The following is a 19,768-nucleotide window of genomic DNA, read 5'->3' as shown; positions in this document are numbered from 1 at the left end:
AATCAACCTCTGATTGACGGTCAAGGGCATATCGTCGAAGTGGACAAATGCAAGACTGGAAGACCAAAGTTCCACGTCGGTCGCCTAGTAGAAGGAATGTGGGTCCTGGGCTTGACTGACAGGCAGACTAGAGAAATTCGTTTGAAGGTGTGCCCTGACAATCATCGGGATGCACAGACGCTACGTCTCATTAGGAAACACATCCAGCCAAATATGACAATTTATACAGACTGCTGGCGGGGTTACGACAGCCTCAACCAGCATCAATTTCAACACATGTCTGTCAATCACAGCCTTAACTTCGTTGACCCTGTCAATGGTGTACATACAAATGACATAGAATCTGCCTGGCAACCACTAAGGAAGAGACTGTCTCATGGAGGTGTTCACGACAAATACGACAATTTACACAGACTGCTGGCGGGGTTACAACAGCCTCAACCAGCATCAATTTCAACACATGTCTGTCAATCACAGCCGTAACTTCGTCGACCATGTCACAGGTGTACATACCAATAACATAGAATCTACCTGGCAGCCACTAAGGAAGAGACTAGAATCTACCTGGCAGCCACTAAGGAAGAGACTAGAATCTACCTGGCAGCCACTAAGGAAGAGACTGTCTCGTGGAGATGTTCACCACAAACACGACAATTTATACAGACTGCTGGCGGGGTTATGACAGCCTCAACCAGCATCAATTTCAACACATGTCTGTCAATCACAGTCGTAACTTCGTCGACCCTGTCGCGGTGTACATACAAATAACATAGAATCTGTCTGACGACCACTAAGGAAGATACAGCCTCGTGGAGGTGTCCACCACAATGACATGGCAATGCATTCGTGTGAGTATTTATAGACGAATGCAAAAGACTGGCCAGACATCCCCTCCCTGCCCTGATCGAGGACATTAGAGCATATCCTGGTGGAAGGCCATGATTCCATTGAACAGATTTGCTGGGTGACTCCTTCAGTTCCAGTGTTCTGTAATGTTTATTATGTGCGTATGTTTTTTCTTTGGTGTTTTGTAGTGTGCAGTATTTCTATGTACTGGGTGATGTTTATTGTGTATATGTTTATGTACTGTTCTTATGTAGCCTATTGTTTATTGTGCATTTATTATTATACAGTGTTATGTAGTGTTCCTGTGTAATGTTTATTATCCATGTCTTATTTCAGTGTTATGTAGTGTTCCTGTGTAATGTTTATTGTGCATGTCTTATTTTACAGTGTTATAAAGTGTTCCTGTGTAATGTTTATTGTGCATGTCATTCAGTGTCATATAGTGTTCTTGTGTAATGTTTATTGTGCATGTCTTGTTTGACAGTGTTATGTAGTGTTCCTGTGTAATGTTCATTCTGCATGTCTTGTCTCACAGTGTTATGTAGTGTTCCTGTGTAATGTTTTCTCCGAAAAAAGTGGTAGAAAAATGGAATAAAAGGAAACTTGCTTCATAAGAGGAAGAGAGCATCAAATTGGCTTCCAACTGAAAAACCTAAGTTATTGGACCTAGTTGAAGTTTATTTTTCTGTAATAGAAAATAAAAAAACAGACCATGTGACAGAAAATTGTTGCACAGGAACGCCTCAGCATTGAGTATAACTCTGAAAACAGCTTTGCCTACCGCTCTGCGGAAAATCTGAAGTTGGCGTGGGAGAATATTAAAAAAAAACTGCAAAAGAGATGCTGCAAAGGCAAGGGTAGAGGCCTTTCAGAACAGTACCTGTTCATGCTTATGTTCTCATCAGAACAAATGCCATTATGGGTTGAGGACCGACGACGCTGCAAGGCACAAGGGATAGATGAAGAAGACAAATGCCAAATGCCATAAATGCAGTACAATTTTACAGATATTTGTATTTGGTTTATCTGTTAACAGGTGGTGGCTCCTTTCGTCGAAAGGATCCTTTCAATGTTACAAATTGCTGCATCAGACCATATAAACCGGTTTGACTCTGATGCAGCAAGGATACAAACAATAGAGGGTAGAGTGGATAGACCTATTTATGACGCTGATACCTCAGTGATGCAGGCCTTTAAGATAAAAGAGTGTAAAATGGATTCTCAATAGGGATGTATTCTGCAAAAGTTCCCCTGCAGACAGCGCTAGTGTACTACTAGCCGGTAAGCACTTGTCGATCGTCTTTTTTTTTGGCCACTTTCCATCTGCTATTCATGTTGTTTACCATGTACATAGGAGAGAAATAAGTTAAAAATTTTAGTTTTTCTATAGAATAAAAGCATATCTGTACATATTTACGACATCAAACATATAATGGACAATATACAGTGCCTCAGTGTCAAGGACTTGAAAGAGGAATTAAAGAAGAGAGGCGCTAAAACTAGTGGAAGGGAGGAAGAATTATTAGAGAGGTAATTTTGCCTAATATAGTGTATTATTTTATTCCCAACGTAATGTATGTTATATATAAATTCATTATTGTATATTATATAGCCAAGTAAACACATTTCAGTTTCTCTATGAGATATTTTCTTCATTTTACATCACTTAAATGCATATCAGTGCAGTTATAAACACCACACAATCATGTGTATTTATCGCATTCTTTAGCCTATTCTAATTAGTAATTCCACCTATAATAATTTTGTACATCGTAAATACTCGTACATTTTATTCATTTTCTCTCTCTCTCTCTCTTTTATAGGTTAAGGTCATACATAAAACTGCAAATACAGCCATCAGCACCTGCAACTGAAACAGAAGTTCTGCAGTTGCCAAGTGATAGCTTGTTTCAAGATTTAGGAACTAGCCATAAAGACAAAATACTAACTACAAATGTCAATTCAATGGATTACTTTGTGTTTCGTAAATCAGAAATAGATGGAGCACCTGTCTCAAACTACAGGTCTTTGTGTGATGCAGGCTATAGACTATTCATCGAAAAATTTGTGATGTACATAAAATGTTGTTTAGGATCAAGTGGAGTGTTCATAAGTAGTTGTGTTAAATCTGAATACACAAAACCTATGGTGTCAAGCTAATGTTAGGGACATCGGGAGAAATTCTAGGTGCTGAATGTGGATGTGTTACTGGAGCAGGCCCTAAAGCTAGCTGCAAAAACACTGCTGCAGTGAGTTATCCCCTAGAACACTTCTCTAAAAGTGGTGTAATTACAAGTTTTGAGACTTGTACGCAGAGTCTGCAAACATTCCATCATCCATCTAGCAAAGGTCAAAGAAGTTGATTCATAAAAAGGAACAGGGGCTGTTTCACATTATTCGCCGACAAGTTATGAATAAAGTCACAGAAAAGGAGGAAGAATGGGAAAACCATTTTTGTATGTTTTTCTTGAAATAAAAATATTACGGCGAACTTTCTAAACTGAAAACATGAATGGGTTGCCCAGCAAAGGAGTCAACGCATATCATAAAAAGGGGGAAGGAAGGGTGGATAATTTTTTAACAATCTCTTGTAAAGATTTTGAATAAAGTCATAAAAAAGGAATGAGCTCAATTTCTAAACGAACCTATGAAAGGACTGCCCAGTCAAGAAGTGAAAGTCTTGTTCCATATTAACAAGAACTGTGATGTTTGATATGCACATTCATAAAAAGGAACAGGGGTTGTTTCACATTATTCCTGTCCCTGAGAAGCTATGAATAAAGTCGTAAAAAAGAAAGAAGAATGCAAAAGCTATTTCTGTATATATTTTTTGGAGATATGTAATAGAGTCAACTTTCTAATCAGAAACCTTGAATGGACTGCCCAGTGAAGTCATCAGTCTTTGACAAACAGCCGTACAATACATTTTTAATTTGTAGGTTTCATTTTTATTGTTTTTGAGAGGGACTTTTGAACTGCAATTTTTTAACATAGACTTTTTTTACTTAAACTTTCTATTCCCCATCCCCCCTTCTCCATCCCCTTCTATGCCTATCTTTTTTTATATTTTAGCCTCAGTCTGTCTGAAAAATCAGTCGAGTTCACTTAGTTAATCTTGACCTACGTTTTGCCAGTTTCGTGATAGTTTGTCAATGTGCAGTGTTTTACAATAGTGCTAAGCATGAGTTCTTCAGAGAGTGAAAGTGAATCCACGTGTAGAAGAAGAGGTGTAGAGACTCCCGAGAAGAAAAAATTAATTCGTGGTGAATCTAAATTGAAACTAGAATCTCGACAACAAAAGTATACATTGGAATGGGAACAAGATTCTATGTTCAAAGGATAGATACAACCTATAGTAGGGGTGCAGAATAAAATTGCAAAGCGTGCAGATCGGAAATTGTAGCGAAATTGAGTAATTTGAGGGTACATTCAAAAACTGAGAAACATTTGAAGTCTGTCAAAGGACTTGTTCAGGTGCAGTGTACTATGTTTCAGTGCAATTCACAACCAAGTAGAAATGTACATGCCAACACGAATATCTGTTAAAAGAGCAGAAATTTTATGGGTTGAGTTAATAGCTGAGCACTATCTTCCAATGCGGGTAGCTGACATATTATAGCTGTATCCAAATTCTAAAACAGCTCAGGCAGTTACATTAAACAGAACGAAAACAAGTTCTGTAATAAAAAATGTAATTGGCGAGTGTCATTTTAATGAACTTGCAGATGAACTTAGAAACAATAAAAATTCTAGCTGTCTGTGTGAGATTTGTATCAAACAGACAATCCAATGGGGGTGTGGCGACAAATTTCTGGAAACAGATGCCAGTGTGCCCTCACTAATATTGTAGGATTTGCCAGTGATGGATGCATTACCATGTTTGGAGAGAGAAATTCTGTAGCAAGTCGACTTAGGCAGTCCTTTCCCGGCCTTAAATGTATTTGACATTCTCTTCATTTGTGTGCCAGTGAAGCATGTAAGTTTTTACCCCGGATTGTGAAGAACTCGCCAGGGATGTGTATGGATACTTCAAACACAGTAGTAAGAGACTGGCTCAATTACAAGAGTACCAGGAATTTTGTAATGTTGATCTGCATAAAATATTAAGACCCTCTCAAACTCAGTGGCTTTCTCTTGTTCGCATTGTAGATCTTTTATTGGAGCAATTGAACACCCTAAGTGCATATTTCACTACAGACGCATTTTCCAATAATGAAGTAGGAAATGAAATACTCAGTAAATTAAATAATCCTATCATAAAACAGTACATGGTGTTTCTCTCCTGGATTTTTACCCAAGTTTACCAGTGCGAACCAACTTTTTCAGAGCGATAAAGTGGTGATAAATTCGCTACATAGTAGGATGGCGGAACTGTATCAATTCCTCCTCTTAGCATGTACGGACAATAACAAATTGAAAAAAATTTAACTGAAAGATATTGATCCCGAGGATCAGCGATTGTTCGTTCCACTTGAAAGTCTATACATTAGTGTGGCCATAAACAATGTGCTAGGAACTGAAATAAAAGACACACCCTTTTAACACTTAGGTACATATTACTAATCTAATTGTTAAACTTGTTAAATTAACAACTCTTTTTAATTCACTGTGTAAAATAATGAAACTACAGTATTATGGTAGTTCATCTTAGTGACACAATTGCTAAATGAAACTTCAGTGTAACAAATTAACATTAATAGGGATGTATTCTGCGAAAGTTCCCCTACAGATAGCATTCGTGTACTAGCCGGTAAGCACTTGCCAATTGTCTTTTCTTAGCTGCTTTCCATCTGCTATTTATGCTGTTTAACATGTACCGAGGAACAAAATAAATGTAAAACTTTACATTTTCCAAGGAGATGAGAGACTATCATATATATTTATAATATCAAATATATAAGACAATATACAGTGCCTCAAAGAACTGGAAGAAGAATTGAAGAAGATGCCCTATAACTAATGGAAGAAAGGAAGAATTATTAGAGAAGTAATGTTTCCAAATACCCCATAATGTATTTAATTTGTTCCTAACATAATGTACCTACGTTATACAAGTAAAGAAATTGCAGTTTCTCTATAATTTACACTTATTCTCTTCATTCCACCTCAATTAAATGCATTTCGTTGGAGCTAGAAACAGCACAAAATCGTGCATATTAGTAATTCAACCTGTAACAATTTTGTACGTTCTAAATATTCGTGGGCTACATTCCTTTCAATCTCTTATAGTTAAAGGTAATATATAAAACTGCAACTACAATCATCAACACCTTCAAGTAAAACAGAAATTCTTATTCTTCTGTTTTCGAGTGACTGCTCGTTTCAACATTTAGCAACCAGTCATAAGGACAAAATACGAATTACAAATATCCATTTGATGGATTACTTTGTATTCTGTAAATCGGAAACAGATGGCGCACTTTTTCTAAAACTACAGATCTACAGATTACAGACTATTCAGTGAAAAGTTCCTAATGTATATAAAATGTAAAAATTTTAGAAAATTACTAAATTGTATAACTATAAAAATTTGTAAAAATTGTAATTGTAATATTGTAAAATTTTGACTTGTTCCACATCTTAAAGCTTCATTGCTCATGTAAGATCTATGCAAATAAAATAAATGAATGAATGAATGTTCATTATAATCAAGTGGAGTATTATTAAGTAGTTGTGTGAAATCAGAATACACTAAACATAAAACTTATGGCATCAAACTGATTTTAGAAACATCAGGAGAAATTAATGGTGCTGAATGTGAATGTGTTGCTGGAGCAGGAACTAAAGCTAGCTGCAATCACATTGCTGCATTGTGTTATGCTCTAGAACACTTTTCTAAAAGTGGTGTTATTATGTCACATTTTAAGACTTGTACGAAAAGTCTGCAAACTTTCCATCAACTATCTCAAACGAAGTCTCATAAAAGTAGAACATTTGCCAGTAGGACAATTTTCCTAGGAACCATAATAAACAATGTTATCAACATTATGTTGAAAGCTTAGTTAAGAGCATCAGACATAAACTTACGTTTTATATAGACTGAAAAATGAAAAAGTTCCTATGGAGTGGTTCCTGATCATTATTATGGGATTGATCCTTGCTCCTCGCATCCTCAAGGGCTTGTCATGGTTTGTGATGAACAAAGAATCAAAACTGAAGAAGAAAAAAAAGAAGTCACAGCAGTTCTGTGGTTTAAAGGGCGGAAAATTCCACTGATTGCCAGCAATCTCAGAAAAAAAAAAACAGTCATTCAACGACATCCAAAACCCTCGCAAAAACTATTTTCCAAGGCCTCAGACAATATGAGATGAGGGCTCCAAATGGAAACATCTAGCTAAACAGAGATATTCCGAAATTACAGATCACGTAAAAAAAATATGGCCTTATTATTAGCTATACGAGACACTTTTTTTTGTGTCTTGTGATGGGTATAACGGAGAAGATTGAGTTTTGGAACTTAAAGGGCTACCTGGAAAAAACAGTGATGGAGTAGCCTCGAAAACAAAATTACAGCCACTACTTTCAGGAGCATGGACAGCTATTTATTACTAGCCGCCAGTATTGGAGTATTGTGCTTTACGCTTAGTTGACAGGCCAGTGCAGGACATTGGGAGGGATGAGATGTTCATTCAGGAAATAGTGATAAATTAGATTACTTTGCTCCTGCCATTTTAGAAGAATAAGAGATAAGGAATTCTGTTTGTGGTGAATTGTATTTACTTTGCATCATAACCTATTTCTTTAATTATTACAGTAAAATTATTTTATTTCGTATATTAATATTTAGGATTCATTATTTATTGTGATATTGTGATCACATAAAACTGCCTTCCTTTCATTCCTTTCAATATTCTGATTCTTCTACTTATTTAACAAATTATCTTCATTTACATGAATATCATGATTCAAGAACATGTGTCAAAGTGTTTCTTGAAAGAATAACTGTATAGTTTGTACTTTTCCAGCCAAGAAAATGTTTGAAGTTCATTGATAGTTTACAGCTTAAATCATTGTTAGTATTGATTGTGATAGATACGAACATTTATTCAAAGCCTACAGCTCTCCTTATAACTGTGTAGTTATTGCAAGAGATTAAATATAGTGAATGGGAAGAAGGAAAAATGGATCGAGCACTTATTGCCATCAGAAACGGTAATTTGGGCTTAAATGCTGCAGCCAAGCAGTATTCAGTCCCCAAAGCTACTCTGAAACACCATTTGGATGGAAAAAATTGGTTCGTAGTAGAAGGTAACAAAATAATGGAAAGCATCAGTGACCTTACCATCGGATGTGAAGGACGAAATATGTCAGCACGTACGGTACTTCAGTTAGAAGAATGTATGTTCGGCATCACACTGACGGACTTGAGAAAACTAGTGTTTGCAGTTGACAAAAGAATAACATACCACACAGATTCAACAGAGAAAAAATCGCGGGCAAAAAGTGGTATTATAATTTCATGAGAAGACATAAAGATCTGTCTCTAAGACAACCAGAAAGATGACTGCGAATTCGGAAACAGAGTATGCATACACTAAACACCACTTCTCTTATGTTAAAATGGAAATGAAGGTTGACATGTTAAATGACTGGAATGCAATGTGGTTAAATAGTACAAATGGCCAAATCACAAAATTACTATGTTTTCCTACAGTTAAAGATAGACTAAACGTGAATAATTATGAACCATCATACATATCCACACAATTTATGACTGGACACGAAAAATTCACATATTTTGAACATTTCAAAATTGACAGTCCAATTGGCTCTTCATGCTCCTGTGAAAACCCCATACAAACAGTCGACCACCTAATATTTCAGTGCCCGCTACAAGAACGCAAGAGATACCGGCTAGGAACCCATCTTAGCATGTGCGATGTAACTTTCACACCACCTATAACAAAAGTACTTCTGAAGCAATGTTGTTTACAGGAGTTTCACAAATTTATCACTGATGTGTTTAAGACCTTGTAGAAAATAGCATTCTTCAATGTAAGTAACAGTGTCCTATTTATTCTTCTGGGAGTCAACTTTGTAACTTTTAAAACGTGTGGCTATTATGTTGATGTATTTGTACTATATCGAATGCTTGATTTGCTATGTGAGTCGTAGTTATGGGATGTTTGATGTTATCGCAATGTCTTAATTATGGTTTGTGTTCTGTGGCTATTGTGTACTTAATTTATGATGTATAGTACAGAAAGCCGCATATTTGTGTTATAGAGAAAGGCTTTTAAGAAGTGTTATGTATGCGTGTTGTAACTGCTTTTCTGTATACCTCAAATTGATGCCTGGTGCTTGCTTGGCAATCGCAATGTCTAAATTACAGATTGCCTGTGTTTTGTTTACATTGCATAGGATACTTTATTTTTCTTTACTATTTGCCTTTATAGTTACGTCAATCTATCCCTTTTGTGTAAAACTATAGCCCTAGCATACATTTGTAAAATAGGGCTACCCCCCTCCCTTGGAGTTACAATAATAATAATAATAATAATAATAATAATAATAAGACAACCAGAAGCTACTTCCAATGTCCGTGCAAGTGTTTTCAACAGAGAAAGAGCTGGTGAATTTTTTATATACTAACAAAAGTCGTTGACCAGAATAAATTGGATGCCACAAGGATTTTTAATGTAGACGAAAGTGCCTTTTCACTGTGCAGAAAAGACCAGAAAAATTATTGCCAAGAAAGGAATACAACAAGTCAGGTTCATTATGAGAGGATAAAGAGATGTGACTACAGCTGCTGTCTGTTGTGCCAGTGCTGCTGGCCAATATATTCCACCGATGCTGATATTCAAGTGTACCCAGGTTAAGGATGAACTAATGGATGGAGCAGTATCCAGATAGTGGCTATATAAACAAAGAGTTGTTTGTTAAATATTTACATCATTTTATAGACACTGTAAAACCATCGAATAACCATAAAGTACTACTTCTCTTGGCTGGCCATAGAATGCAAACTAAAAATTCTGAAGCATTGGACCTTGCTCGACAGAGTGGGTGATACTACTTTCCCTAACAGGCCATACAACGCATACTCCAACCTTTAGATGCCTCTTTCTTTAAACCATTAAGTTGCTATTACATTTATGACATGGAGAAATGGCTGAGAGTACATAAAGGACGAGTTGTAACCCAATTTCAGATGGCTGAATTATTTGGGAAAGCATATGGGAGAGCAGCTACTGTTGGGACAGAAATGCTGGAATGTGGTCTGTTGACAGAGATGTCTTCAAAAATCATAAGTTTTTTACTGCAACTGTACTACAATCCAGTCGTCATGAAGAAAGTCCCAGTAGCACAAAGAACATCATCAACAGGAACAAAAACACTAACATCAACAACCACAACAGCGATCAATTCAATCAGAGAGAAAATAATTCCAACAATAGAAGCAACATCAACAGAGAAGACATCGACTGTAGTAGCAGCAGTATCAACTACAGCAACAATCAATCCAATATGTGAGGAAGTGCCAGGAGCAGAAGCAACATCAACAGGCAATAAATCAGCTGGAGGAGTAGCAACACAGACAGAAGTAAAAGGTTCAGGGAAAGACAACAATTCCACTGACTCTTGTAGTCCTAGAAGTAGGTCTAGGCCTACTTACAATTTGACTGTTCCTCTCATTTAATTAATTTGTTTGCTAGTCAGTTTTCGACCCACTTCCATTCAAGTGAACTCGTCATCTGAAGAATCTGGTGAGGATTAGAACTGGTTCTTAACACAGGTATGTAGATATTGCTAACCTTTACTTCTTGCGTGTCAAACCATTATAGTTTTTGTCCAAAATCCCCTCATTCAATTTGTTTACATAAAAATATTCCTTTCTAAATATGTGTAAGGTTTGACGTGTCTCCAAAATCTCTTCTTTCAATTGTAATTGTAATTACACTCCACTATCAAAACATTATTCTATTTTAAGTAGGTAGATATTTTTGTAACTTTACTAATACAAGAACATTTAATATTTCCAGTGTAAATTAAAGTAACTGCATTAATCTTGTATCGCTGCCGCCATTTCTATTTAGCCTAGTGGTTTAAAAAAAAAGTGGCCCAAGATGGAATTTTTCTCTACTAGAAATAATTTCATAATGAAACCATTTTATAAAATCATATACACGGAAGATTCAATTTCTTTCAGCTATTTTGCCTGGAAACAAATACATACAATCTGCTGTGACAGTGCACAAACATGTTACTCTACCATCTCATCTCACCAAAAAATTCTACACAGTAACTTAACTTGTTTCACATCTTAAAGCTTCACTGCTGATGTAAAATCTATGGAATACAATAAATGAAATGAAAAAGTTATTAAAGAAATTTCAATCTAGTTCTGCTATTTCGGGGCATTCTTCCATAGTAGAGGCCATGATCATAGAAACTGGCTTGCATAAGCAATTGTATTCCATTTTTGTGACCTGCTAACTGTGACAATGTACAAATACTGTGAGTCTGTGATTATGCCCTAGATCTGCCATTTCGAGCATTTTTTCAAACTAAAACATCATCACAGAAATTGGCTAGCACAAAGCATTGCACAATTACAAACTTACACAAACTAACCCCATTTGTATTACCTTCAAACTGTTCTGTTGTATGGAAAATAAATCGTCAATTGAAGTCACTATTAACTCACAGCAGTTACCATTAACACAATCATTCAGAACTGCATAAGCAATAAGTAACAAGTAACAATCGTTCAATATGGTAATAAATGTAAACTTTTCAAAAACAAGTACCAGTGCTCCAGGAAGTATATAGCCTATAGCAAGGAAATATTATATTAGGATATGTGCACCATAATAGTTGAAGACGTGCTGAAACAATAAGGAAAGCTTGGATGTAGCCTATAACAAAGTTACTCATAAAACACTGCTATTGTTATAATGCTATTGTTAATGATGTTATTATAACATTAAGTATAAGTGTCCTGTTATGAGCATGTGACACCTGTAACAAATATTTAAGACACACAAATCACCTTAATTTTCAAGAATGTTAATTGCAAAACGGAGACTATGTGGAGGACTTTTAAAACTTTTTTCCTTCAACAGGAATGTTACTTCTGGACAGCAGTCAAGAGCAAACATAAAATATTTTATTACACTCGCAACATTATCTAAACTTCGCATTGCAAAAAAGTTGTATACAGAACTAAAAACGAAAATGTACTAATAGAGAGTTAAATCCTAGAAAATCACGTTAATTGTTTCTTCGGTACAAATTTTCAAGTTATAAGGCTTTACATAATACTGTATTAAATATGGAAAATACCAATATTTTATGTAAATGACATACAGAGCTTAATTTGGATATTTTTACTTAAATTATGATTCAATTAACAGGGTGATTCACGAGGATTTACTGTCCTTTACGGAGCTTATTTCTGAAGACATTCTGAGCAAAAAATGTCATATATGAACATGCGTCCTATTCTCAATATTTACAGAGTTACGTTTCGTTACTGGAACGCATTGCTGTGAACGCATGATCTTCGTCAGAGTGCAAGCAGCAGCCTGCGCGAGAGCTACGGAAATCAAAGATGCAGTTGAGTAGCGTGACGAGGCCATTCACAAGCGTGCGGTCAAGTGTACTCAAGTGGATGGCGACATTTTTAAAAATGTGTTGTAAACTCTCCAAATAATTAAGTCGGTGGAAGTGATGTGATTTGTAATAATTGTTGTGATAAGTACGTAAGAATAATGTAATTTTCTAGTTAAAAATAGAAAAAGATGTCTGTACGAAGCAACTAAGGAGTACACAGCACATTTTTAGCTTCATAATACTTGCCAATTAAAGAAATGACACTTCTGAATGATTCATTCTCTATTTGTATTATTCTTTTACCTTCAAACTAAAGAAAAAACGTATTTTACAAACAACTTTAAATTAGTGTAACTCTGAAATTATTGAGATTAGGGACTATGTTTATATGACATTTTTTCCTCAAAATGTCTTCAGAAATAAGATCCGTAAAGGACGGTAAATCCTCGTGAATCACTCTGTATACTTCAATCAATTGTCAAACGAAATTATTTTTAAATGATGTACTCCTTTAAAATAAAGAATCGCGCAGGAATAATTGTGTACTAAAAATTATATATTATGAAAGTATACAATATAAATTACGACTTACGTGTTATGCTATAACACTGCATTTATTATGACATAAATTCGAATATAATGGCAGTATTATTGCTACTTCATATGGCATATCACACGCATTAGCTCAGTAATCATACTTCTATTTATTATGACTTTTGTCTTTCGAACACAATTTCAGAATACCGGTGCGTTTTTCTATCATATTAAATTTATAACCTACATACACTTTCAAGTGGACTTTTTATATGCCGAATTTATTTTAAAACTTCTATGTATACAAGAAAATTTATGACGCAAAGCAAGACATTTCACAAACTTCATTATTTCCTCACTTCCTGTTTTGTATGTTGTTTTCATAAAATCTACTAAGCTTGTTCTTAAGCTTCTAATGAGTCACGAACAACTTACTTATCTATACCATACATGTAGTATTAGCTCAGTAATCATACTTCTATTTACTATGACCTTTGTCTTTAGAACACAATTTCAGACTACCGGTGTGTTTTCCTATCATGTTAAATTTATAACCTACATACACTTTCAAGTGGACTTTTTATATGCCGAATTTATTTTAAAACTTCTATGTATACAAGAAAATTTATGACGCAAAGCAAGACATTTCACAAACTTCATTATTTCCTCACTTCCTGTTTTGTATGTTGTTTTCATAAAATCTACTAAGCTTGTTCTTAAGCTTCTAATGAGTCACGAACAACTTACTTATCTATACCATACATGTAATAAGAGTATAAAATGCCTTCAAGGTGAAACAACCAATATCATCTAATAAAACGCCCATCATATCCATGTTGAACTATGAACCAAATTGGAAAACATTGAGGTTTACAATATATCGAGGACACTAACATGAATAGTCTAACAACAAATATTATAGATTCTTAAAAAAAAAAAAAAAAAAGATTAGAAGATTCCAGAGAAGCATGCATTTAGCTACTCACCTCACTGCAAAACTTCCCACTGCTATGTGCACTGCCTCTCGCTCTGGGCTGCAAAGGAACATTTAAAGTTAACTGAATGCAGTTATTTCAGGACTGTTACTATTTGAACGGGTTATTTATGAAAGGGCCTAAGTCTTGAATACTAAATTGTTAGCAATTAAAGAAAAACTGCTTATAAGCCGAAATTAAGGCTGCAATAAAAATTGTATCATAAATTCTACAAAGCATTTAGAATGTGAAACTTAGTCTCTTCATATCTAAATCGATGTATCTACACTCAAAGAGCAGTTATTACATTACAAACTCATTTTCACAAATAACCCATTCATTTTAGGTACCGACATTAATTCAATTATGATATCAAATGGTTGACAGCCATATTTAATCAATGCTACTTTAACAAATTTGTTAAAACTCTGCAAAATAGCAAGTTATGGGAACTATGTAACTACTTTTATTTTATATATTTTAATGTACCGAGGTACATATGATATTTCCATGCAGATATTCTGCATCATCATACGATGAAAGAGTAATGGAACGGAGAAAAATTCTCTCCGGCACCGGGACTTGAACCCGGGTTTTCAGCTCTATGTGCTGATGCTGATTTAAGACGGCGCTTATTCCGTCGGATCCCGGCCAACTAGTCACTCATAACGAATGCACCTCAGCACATGTGTGGACTTCAGTCCTGCATTCATAGACATCTATGACGTAGTGCAAAGGGTGGCCACTAGAGGGAACCCAAGAGTTGGAACTTAAACTGAGACGATTCTGTCCAACACCGGGATGGGTATCCGGTGTGGCTTAGTGGATAAAGCATCAGCACGTAGACCTGAAAACCCGGGTTCAAATTCCAGTGCCGGAGAGAATTTTTCTCTGTTCCATTACTCTTCCATCGTATGATGACGCAGAATATCTGCATGGAAATATCATATGTACTTCGGTACATTAAAATAATATACATATATGATATGCATGAATCACTTCGTGATTTAAGACAGCGCTTATTCCGTCGGATCCTGGCCAACTAGTCACTCATAACGAGTGCACCTCAGCACATGTGTCGACTTCAGTCCTACGTTCATAGACATCTATGACGTACTACAGAGGGCGGCCACTAGAGCGAACCCAAGAGTTGGAACAAACTGAGACGATTCTGTCTGACACCGGAATGGGTATCCAGTGTGGCTTAGTGGATAAAGCATCAGCACATAGAGCTGAAAACCTGGGTTCAATCCTGGTGCCAGAGAGAATTTTTCTCCGTTCCATTACTCTTTCATCGTACTTTTATTTTATTTTAGACGCTTTATCAACAGCTTAGGTTATTTAGCGTCTGAATGAGATGGTGATGATGCCGGTGAAATGAGTCTGGGTTCCAGCACCGAAAATTACCCAGCATTCTATGTAACTACAGTGACTCAGAAAAGAGAATAATATTAACTGTTCCATCTCAAAATAATTGTTTACCCATCAACAATCAACAACTATGAAAATGGAAAGCACCCTTTATCTCTGACTAAACTCTCATTAAAAGGATGAATCAAGTCAGTTCTTATTGCAGCACATGTGATTTGCTATTCCAGTGCTGCCAGCTCTTCTGCGGAAGCAACAAGTTGATTTCAATGAGAAAGTTTTAAGATGCAGTTTTCCAGACAATTTAGTAGTATGTATTTGTTCATGAACTTGGTCTGACAAACAATCAACCGACTATTATAATATTATTGTAACAAATAGCAGCTAACTGTACAAGAGAAAAATCGACAATGGCCCAACAATGCAAAGGTATTTAAAATATGGAATCACAGCACCTAAACACAGATGCAGAAAACATAAAAATTCACTCAGTGTCTTCAGAATAATGTTTAACAACTTGTAAGAAAACATTTACATTTCATCATCATCATCATCATCATCATCAGCAGCAGCAGCAGCAGCAGCAGCAGCAGCAGCAGTGCAGATCTCGGACATCTCTCTGCCAGTGGCCATTAAATTTCAAGTGGGCATAAGCGTATTGAAAAGCATTACAAGTTTCCTCCCATCCCCTCACCTCCCCATCACAAATGTAAAGTTGCACAGAGGCAGATAAAATACGAGATCTGTAATTCATTATAGTTGAAATAAAAGTGAAAGAGAAAACTGTTTACGGACTATTCTTGGCATGTTTCAAGCTTTGAAGGTCAAATCCAAACAATGAAGTCAACAAAACATTGTGCCAGCCTGTTTTCTAGGAAATTGACCTTAGGACCGCAATTCCACAAAGTGATATATTCAGACTGTCAATAGCAAACAAAGAGAAAATAAATTAAATCCATCACCAAAGACTGATACTGTTTTTATACTTTGTCTCTTATCTACAGGGATATTTTTGAAAGCTGAAAATTATCGTTTAACAACAAAAGAGGGTACTGAGCAAAATTTTAGTACACAAATTGTGAGTTTGTAAGATATAGGTTCAGATCACCTTCTTCACAATTATAACCTATTCTCATACACAGAAATCTGCATCTTAGTACATTAAAATACCATCTGTTGTCCAAATACTATCACACCCATGATGTGTATTTAAAGTATAATATATCAGAAGTTAGTGCATATGTAATATGTATTAAGTATCTTTCATTTATGTTCGAAAATATTTGTTGTATGAATTCAAGTACAGAGAAGACAGTGTCTTGGTTTATATGTAATAGGCCTATCTTTTAATACCAGAAATGACAGCCTTTTATTTTAATATAATTGGGAAATGACATTCATTATCCATAAATATTGTACGAAGCATGTAATAAATAGTAAGTCCTTTAAATGCCCCAAATGTTCTTTTTTTTTTATCCAATGCCACCAGGTTGTCTTTTCGACATTTCTGGTCTTCTCTCCTGGCTGTGGCTTAATTGTAACCCACTTCTGAGGTTGGGGCGCCTGGAAGGCGGAGAATGCCCCAAATGTAAATGTCATTTAAATATTTTGCTAAGATTCTGTGGTATGAAACGGATCCTAGCGATGAAATTGGCATTACATGGGAACCAGTTGAGATTTATATTTTGTGTACTATAAATTATGCCAGCTTGTATATATTATGTACGCAATGATTTTACCATTGTTCTTCAGAGGTAAAAAATGGTAAAAATTCAAGAGAAGATTGAATTAATATGTAGATCTTCAAATATGCTGGAGATGATTTCTTATGAGTTCTGTACTTTCTCAATATCTGGAATGGTTCTCTTCATCCGGTGAGTTGGCAAAAAGCAATTTTAATTTCTGTACATAAACATGTTGATAAAAAGAGATGTGATAATTATCGAGGCATTAGTTTACTTAATTGTAGGTACAAATTATATCCAAATAGGTCTATAAAAAAACAAATTAGCCTACCGAATTTTATGAACACAAACTGAGTGAGGATCAAAATGGCTTCCGTAAAGGCAGATCTTGCTGTGATTGATATTTTACATTAGACCTACCAATTCGGTAATTTCATGGAAATGGTGTACTAAATTCCAGCTGTTGTGGATAAGGTATAAATGGATGGTTTTGTGTGGGACACGTCATAGGCTCATAAATGATGTCATAATAAAATGTAGTAGAAATACGGTACAAACTGGAAATCAAACGTACAAAGGTCTCCTTCAAGCAGAATACCTACAGAGTAAACAGATCCTGTCCTACACCCTGCGAAGTCCCATGAATTTGAGACGTCCTATGAAGTATTGGCAGGAGACTGGAACGGATCCACTTGGGTGTTTTTTTTTTTATTTGGTTATTTAACGACGTGGATATTTCAGAACATGGATTCCTTCCTTTCCCTGTTACTTCAAAATTCCAATCTTGTGTACACAAAATAAATTATTGGCACTTAAAAGTGCCTTTTCGTAAGCATGATGATCAGAGACAAATCTGCTCTTTCAGTATTTCGAGATATAATTGTCAGTGAGGAATCCGTATACTGAAATTTTCCCAAAAAAACCAATCAATCAGCCAAAGTGGAAATCGAACCCACGCCAGAGTGTAACTCCGAATAAATAGGCAAACACGCTATCGCCGGTGGCTACTAGGATCTAATACTTGATCTGCAAATAATTATGATCTGGTGATGAGGCACTCAGTTTACGTAGAAGGATCCCGCAGAAGAGAATGTAGGACCCGTATGAAACGAATTTCCCTAACATTATACTCTTACTTAAAAAGGCACCAGATACTGGACATCGATTATTTTACATTATTTTAGTAGGTTATTTTGCGACGCTTTATCAACAGCTTAAGTTACTTAGCGTCTCAATGAGATGGTGATAATGCCGGTGAAGTGAGGGTCAATGTTACTTACGTCCCGCCCACTATAGAGACATTGGCCAATTTTACACATATTTAGTATAACTTGTTGCTTCTTTGACAGGTTAGGTTTGATTACTTTAGGTTTTTGTTATAGCCTACCTTGCATATACGATTATAGCGCAACACTGGCAATGATAAAAGTGAAATATTCGTTCAGTGGGCGTTGGATACTCTACATTCACCAAAACCTCAACCAGGTAACTTGCCCCGACCGGGAATCGAACCCGGGCCACCTGGTTTCGCGGCCAGACGCGCTAACCGTTACTCCACAGGTGTGGACCAGGACATCAATCAAGTTCAAAACACCCATAACATATCTGCACAAATCAGGGATAACCTTTTGCTGAGTATTCACATAAATCACCTACAGTTCTAGAATTTGTTAATTTGAATTCAAAATTCGCACTACCACTAACCAATACGTACCTCTAATCTTTTATTACCTACGCATAGGCTACTTACCATCACGTGATCATATTTCTGCGTGTATAACACAAAAGAAGTCGAGCACAACTTCAATGCACATTCGAAAACACATGGCACTCTCGTTAACCATTTTGTCTCAAAAAATAACAATTAATTTCGTTTTTCCAGATTCTTCCCAACACCAGCTCCCGCTTCTTCCACCACTCTACCACAAACAGTGTCGCCAGACCAGTGTTGCCAATACATTAAATTTTTTCCGCTAAAACGTTGGTGAAATTCCGTTAAAAATCCGCTAAACATTGAAAACAAGCTACATTACTTATTATAAAGACATGTTAATAAAACACTAATACATATCAACTCACCTGATGTTAAAACAAGAATAATCATGGTTTAGTAAAGAAGCTAAATGAACCAGGACCTTATTAATTTTTATACGACGATTAGATTATTTAGCGTCCGAATGAGATGACGGTGATAATGCCGGTGAAATGAGACCGGGGTCCAGCCAAAGACGTTTTATAGTGTCCAGCACCGAAAGTTACCCAGCATCGGGACCTTATTAACATCTAAGATAAACGTTCAATATAAAAAGTGTCTTTTAAAACTCTATTCATTTAAATTAGTCTACAAACAAAACTGTAGCCCGTATCAGGGGCGGACGCAGGATTTTTTTTCGGGGAGGGATAGTAAAAATGGAATAATGAGAAATAAGTTTATATACTCACAATTTGTTTCCGAGTCACAAACATTTACAAGTTGGCCTGAGTAGCGTAGTCGGTATAGCCTTCTGTGCTCGAAGTTGCGGGTTCTATCCCAGCACAGTTCGATGGCATTTGAGTGTGCTTAAATGTGACAGGCTTCATATCGGTAAATTTATTGGCATGTAAAAGAAGTCCTGCGGGAAAAAATTCTGGCACACCAGTGACGCTGATATAACCTCGGCAATTGCGAGCGTTGTTAAATAAACCACAATTTTTAAATTTTAATATTTACAATGACTGCAATACAAAAACAATGACAGAGTGATATTTACAGAAGACGGTAACGAGGCTTCTTAGACATTTCATCCAGTACTTCATAAGCTT

At 35.9% G+C, this 19,768-nt stretch overlaps 1 long non-coding RNA gene across 1 annotated transcript; it reads right to left on the bottom strand.

The window, feature by feature from the left end:
* Positions 1–9,385: 9,385 nt before the first annotated feature.
* Positions 9,386–18,879, bottom strand: LOC138697103 (uncharacterized). The gene is made up of 3 exons (XR_011331518.1): positions 18,717–18,879; positions 13,926–13,973; positions 9,386–11,678 (listed from the first exon to the last, which is right to left on the bottom strand). It is a non-coding gene; the product is annotated as an uncharacterized lncRNA (long non-coding RNA).
* Positions 18,880–19,768: the final 889 nt, after the last annotated feature.

The sequence above is a fragment of the Periplaneta americana genome, chromosome 3 (genome assembly GCF_040183065.1).
Source record: "Periplaneta americana isolate PAMFEO1 chromosome 3, P.americana_PAMFEO1_priV1, whole genome shotgun sequence".
Taxonomy (NCBI): Eukaryota; Metazoa; Arthropoda; class Insecta; order Blattodea; family Blattidae; genus Periplaneta; species Periplaneta americana.
This window is presented reverse-complemented; position numbering and strand designations above follow the sequence as displayed.